The sequence below is a fragment of the Micropterus salmoides genome, unplaced genomic scaffold (genome assembly GCF_014851395.1).
Source record: "Micropterus salmoides isolate LMB-PRFRI ecotype aquatic unplaced genomic scaffold, ASM1485139v1 Ms_hic_scaffold_1999, whole genome shotgun sequence".
NCBI classification, from domain to species: domain Eukaryota; kingdom Metazoa; phylum Chordata; class Actinopteri; order Centrarchiformes; family Centrarchidae; genus Micropterus; species Micropterus salmoides.
In genome coordinates this window covers 23,185-29,184 of record NW_024041149.1, presented here as the reverse complement: position 1 = coordinate 29,184, position 6,000 = coordinate 23,185, and the positions used below count along the sequence as shown (strand labels likewise).

Genomic DNA, 6,000 nt, shown 5'->3' with positions numbered 1-6,000 from the left:
ATAATGCAGCATTTGATGTCTGTATTAGGAGATGCCTAGATGTTTAGGCATTAGGCCATTCCAAAATGGTATAAGACCTGTGACCAACAAAGCAGCATGGCAATACTTTACCTTTAAATGTTTCTATCCACCCCAAGATCCCATTCAGTTAATTTGTTGTTAACGAAATCATCCATGACAAACAGCAACTGGAAGGTAATCAAAAAACAATATTTTAATCAATCATGTTACATTTGTAAGTCAGTTATTCTATCTAGCAGCCACAACTGGATTTCCTATAAATACAAGCCTAAACTTGTACTTTCAGAAGGTGTGTCAACAAGGAGAAGCTTGGTAAGGGCAGTTTTAGTCACTAAAATAATGTGGTTTGTAGCGAGGTCATTGAAAGGCATTTCGTAAAAATGCTGATTTCCATTTCAATGTATTAAAAAACAATTTAATCAAGAGTTTAGTTGTTTCACGGATAAGCCTTATACTGATAACGGCATATTCGCTTGCATCTTCCTTTTACTCTCCACTATTACTCCAACTCACCTTTCAAGTTAGTCATAAGAGAAAGAAAGGGGTTCAAGTTTGACATTGTGGATTAATAAATGTGTAAAGTAAAACAAAATCCCGGAAGGGATCTTTAGAGATCTGTACAGATTGAGTAGGCTACATCTCACTGTATCTACAATATAGTAATGACTGGTCTTTTAATACAAAATGGGACAGTAAAATTCAGTTGTGAACATAATGCATCGCAATTTGTGTACTTACATTTTGTCTATTCTTCAGTGTACGATGTTACGTCATTTATGTTACGTCCCAAGGTCTAGGGTATGCTGGGTGTAACATAAAGGGTGTTGCTTCCCACTCCCAAACAATGCCGGAACGCAGGAAAAACAATTTAGCTTCAGGAGGTGAGCAGTGCCCAAAATAATTTAAGAAACCTAAAACTTTCCTAAAACAAAAACATAAAGTAAAGAACAGAGAAAGCTCTAAACTAGGCTTCTAATCTCAAAAACAGGAGAAAAAGGGTGCAAACAAAAAGGGATTCTCACTCCTACACACTGCTAGTAGCTGACACAAGGAAGCTACAACAAAGAAATATCTGTATATAACAACAAAAATGGCTAAAGCCAACAAAACACGTTGTCAACAACAATCAGAATTACAAAGCTAAGCTACACAGATTCACTTACAAAGTCTCATCTAATCACAACAGTTCTCCACTCACGACTAACAGACATGACACACAGGCTCAGGTTGGAAATGGCAGAGAGAGAGACAGAGAAGTTCCTCTCAGTGGGTCTTAAGATGGCTGCTGTCATCCAGGTGACCAATCAGGAGACTCCAATCAGCTCTGCAGGACCAATCCAGTGTGCCCACCTGTTCTCCATTACCTGCATACACACACTCTAAGGGAGGAGAACAGCTGACATTGCAGGGGGAGATGAGCTCTTTCTTTTATATTGTCTCCACCTCTCGCCAGTGTACTCTACTCTCTGTCCACAAAGCAGGTTCAACAAGATCAGTTTAAATGTTTAAATACCTTAAAAAGTCCTGAGGCTTGATTCTAATGTGTGGTCACCTATAGCAGCAAGCACAGGATTCAGTTCCTTTAGGCCAAAAACAAAACAAATCAATATTACAATCAGACGTTGAGCACCCCATATCGCCAAAATGGCATGATCCTTGTTCCACTGCGAAGACTGTGAGATTGACAGTCGAATCAGACTCCGCCCATCGAAGCATCAAATTTTCGACTATTAGGGGTCAGCCCTATTATTATTATTATTATTATTTTATTCCATCTTGGGTTATTACAAGTAGTCGAAGTTGCATGATCACTCAATCATGACTGAACTTGAAAAACAGTCTATGTGCAGGCTAGGTGTGTGATGTGGTGAGAAGAGAGAGGAGCAGATTCAAGTAGTGAATATAAACACTAAAATAAGGTGGCAAATGACCTGAAATAACCTACTGTCAAGACAATACGATATACACCACGTTCGCTGTTCTGTCTCTCAGATCCGCCATATGAGCAACTGCGACACAAGACCGTGGACAAAAGTCCAAAAGTCCACGGTCTTGTGTCGCAGTTTCGGCCTTGGTTTCAGAACCATAGTACAGCCCTAGTTTACGGCATATGAACAACAGTACATGCACTTAGTTTAGTAACTTAGCCATCATACGCGGCTTCCTCACACGCAGACTACTCAAAACAGAGAAGGTCAAACACCTGCGCCAGACCATCGTGGTGAGATTACAGACACACAAAAACACAAACTAAAAATGTTGAAAGAACACCAATGTGAGTGTGATTAAAGTTGTTTGATAAATGAATCATGTTAGTTACTGGGAAAAACCTGTATGTTTATGAATGTTTGCTGCATGTGTGCTTAGGATACACAGGAGTTCATCCGGTCATTCCAGACTGAAGCTCCACAGAAGAGAGCCACCTTCTCAGCACAAGATCGCTCCCTGCAGGAGAGAGTTAGAGCCCAGGTATGACTGTGTAGTTTCTGTCTATAGACAGAGGTCCGCCTTCCTTTGTGTTTATGTGTGCATCTTTTGTCCCTCAGTTACGCGCAGCCCTTTACGACATCCATGACATCTTCTTTGAAATGCCTCTGGGGGATCGATTAGCATTGCTGCAGCAAGACAGGGAGACATGGTAACCTGAAAATACAGGCAATCACATCAGATGGAGGTCACATTTGTTGCTCTTCTTTTAAAGGAAAGAGCTGAAAGGAAGGACAGACATCTCTTTTGTCTTTCAGTTAAGCTCGCGCTTGGTAAAGTAAATTATTTTTGTTCATGAAGTCAAACAGTGTGTAAATCATCATCAGCTAATTTTATTCTTACTTTTATTCATTTCATCAGTGCTGTGCCTTTCACATCTGTCTGCACAACACATGCCAGACTGTCCCATTTTTTGAAACGTCTGGTCACCCCTAGGTCTACCTGTTTATAACTATTGGCACACAAATAATCATGATGAGCTTTATTTATATAGAACCATGGTAATCAAATTTACGATCCATCTTTACAGTGAAGCATATAACATGCTTTGTCTGATGCTGTGACTCTCTGTACTTCCATCATAAATAAATGTTTTTTACTGACTGTGTCAAAACTGCAGGAGAAAGCCAAGGGCCCCAAGGAGAGAGTGGTTCTGTCTGCTGCTACACAGAGGACTCTGGACAGGAAAAAGAGGTAAGATTGATTGAATTTTGAGCTTTATACTGGGGGCGGCTGTGGCTCAGGAGGTACAGCAGGTCGTCCACTAGTCAGAAGATCGGCAGTTTCGATCCCCGGTTCCTCCAGTCTGCGTGTGTCTTTACGCAACATACTGAACCCCACATTGCTCCAGAGTTCGTCTTCTTCTGCATCCTGGAAAACAGTTGACCAATTTTACAGCCATGGAAAACGCTTGGAAAATGAGAGAAAAAAGTAAAATGTCCTGGAAAATCTTTTGCACCGAAACTCTATAGTAATAAGTAATAAGTTGCATTATCATCTGAAGGCAAATGTTAGTCACTGCTGGCTGGTAGCTGTGGTAGTTTTTATTAGGTTTATAGATTAACATTTTCTTCTTAACTTGTTTTAAACCGTTGCACTTCTGCAGAGACAAATACATATGTGTATGACGTGAACCCTGTCTGTCATACCAGTTAGATCAACACTGAAAATGTCCTGGAAAAGGCCTGGAAAATGATCTCTAGAAAAGAGTGGGAACCCTGTGAGAGTTGGCACCTTGCATGGCAGCCACTGCCATCAGTGTTTGAATGTGTGTGAATGGGGTGAATGTGATATGTAGTGTAAGTGCTTTGGGTGGTCGGAAGACTAGAAGGCGCTATACAAACACAGTCTGGTTTCATGCTCTATCCTCAATTTTCCTGCATTTATTGTCTCCAGAAAATCAGCTCTCTACATACAGTATTTCTTTCCTTTCCCAGAGTCCTGAAGCCAAGCCAAGGCCAAAATTCTCCTGTTCCAGGCCAGTTGAACCGCCAGGGGTAACTTTATACTTCTACTTGTTTCACCATGCTTAACTTTTGTCCCTTTATCTTGTAATTGCATAGGGCCTCATCTTGCTCTCATAAATCACATAAACTGCCATGTGTAATTTATTTGACATTCCTTACTCCACTAATAAGAAAATGTTGAGTAGCTTGTTGGGTTGCTCCTTTCCTCATTAACAATGCATTGCAATCACATGCAATACATGCCATGCATAAAACTGTAAACATAAATTTAATCACCTCTCGCTAAAGGCAACAGGGTACATAAATGTATGGATTTTAGCTTTTGCCGATGTCTTTAAAGTCATCACTGTATGACAGTGGCAGTTTCTTCTCAGGAGCTGGTACAGAAAAACCCCAGAGGAGAGAGTGAGGCGCACAGAAAACCTGAAGAAGCAGCACTCTCTGGGGCAACTGGTGACTCGCCATCCATTGACCTTTGAACTTGAATTTTTAGTCTTTTAATACAAACCTTTCACCACTGAAACTCCAGTCAGCGCTGCTAATATTATGATTGTCTTTAAGCTACCTTCTGAAATTCAAATGATTGTATTTACTACCACACAGCTCATTGATTTACACCATCATAATGCCATTGTTTTTTAATGTTGTATCTTTTAGTTGCAACAACTGATACAAAAAAGTCATATGTAGCATGATACTTTGTGTGGAGGGTCAGAGTTAAAGAGAAACGAAATATGATAAAAAAAACGAAATAGGTCAAAATATTTTATCTGTGTCTAAGAACTACGTACGGAAGCCCAGAAGGCATGTGATAAAAAAAATACTGTGGCTCAGTGTTCTAAGTCTAACCTGAATTGTTTTCTCTCCTGTGTTTCTGATTTAAGAACAGGTGAAAAAAATGTTAATTTTTCTAAGTTACTTTTTGTTTTTGTTTTTTAATCTGTGAAAACAGGTTAAAAAACATTTTGGCAGGTAACAAAACATTTCAGTGTTTATTGTTGTAATACTCATTTCAACCACAAGAGTGCACCACTACCACATGTTCCAAATAGGACTAAAAGCATACATTTTCATCCAGGTTTTCTCCATGCACTCCTAACACAAGGTACATAACTTGCTAACACATAATATATGTACTTATTTCACCTGGCAAACACAGGAGAGAAAACAATTTAGACTGGACTTTTTTGATCACCAGTATTTATTTTTTTCTCACGTGGCTCTCACGGCTTCCGTAACTATGCCTTTGCTATCTATAGTATTTTAGCATGCATATACTTACAAATTGTGTTCATAAACATTTAGTGTGTATTTAAATATTTATGTAAGTTAATATACAAACATCAGTTTCATGCTGACAGACACATAATGTAGTTGCCATGAAAATACTAAATACACTAAAATAGTATTTAAGTGTGTATAATTCATTCATTAGAAGTTTTGTTCAAGGGTTTGAGTACCTTTTTGGGCTTATTTTCTTTATTTAATGGTGCTGAGTTTACAGTGCTCTGAGACATATAAATGTGTTTCAACATTTGGCTTAAATCAAAGCCAAATGGAAAAAAATAATTCTTGATGTATTTGTTTACTGACAACACTACAACACTGCACTGGTGTACTGCTACATTAATGTAGCTTCCCATAACAGGAGATTCACAGCAGATACTCAGTGTGGAGTTTCTTTCTAGTAAAACTAAATTATTAAGACCATAAAAAATGCATGCCATTTCCCTTATTTCCCACTGCCCATGTCAAGAATAAGGGGCAGACTCTGAATAAAAGAAGGTTTATGGGAACATATTATCTGACCACATGTTAACAAATTGGTACACCACTTGTTCACTGCGATACCACATTGACCTTATACTTCTGCGTCAGTAGTGTTCAGTGTTTGATGTTGTTTGCTGACAGCTCACTTGAAGAAATTTTTTTTTTATTATTATATAAATTTAAAATGCCAAAGTGTCATGTTTTCTATGAATAGAATAAATTCTAAAATTATTTCAATTTTGATTGATCTGATTCA

At 38.6% G+C, this 6,000-nt stretch overlaps 1 long non-coding RNA gene across 1 annotated transcript; it reads left to right on the top strand.

Annotated features, from left to right (window-relative positions):
- The first annotated feature begins 2,087 nt into the window (after positions 1-2,087).
- On the top strand, positions 2,088-4,702 carry LOC119911270. Its single transcript, XR_005445834.1, has 6 exons — positions 2,088-2,242; positions 2,389-2,490; positions 2,578-2,659; positions 3,128-3,201; positions 3,945-4,004; positions 4,349-4,702. It is a non-coding gene; the product is annotated as an uncharacterized LOC119911270 (long non-coding RNA).
- Positions 4,703-6,000: the final 1,298 nt, after the last annotated feature.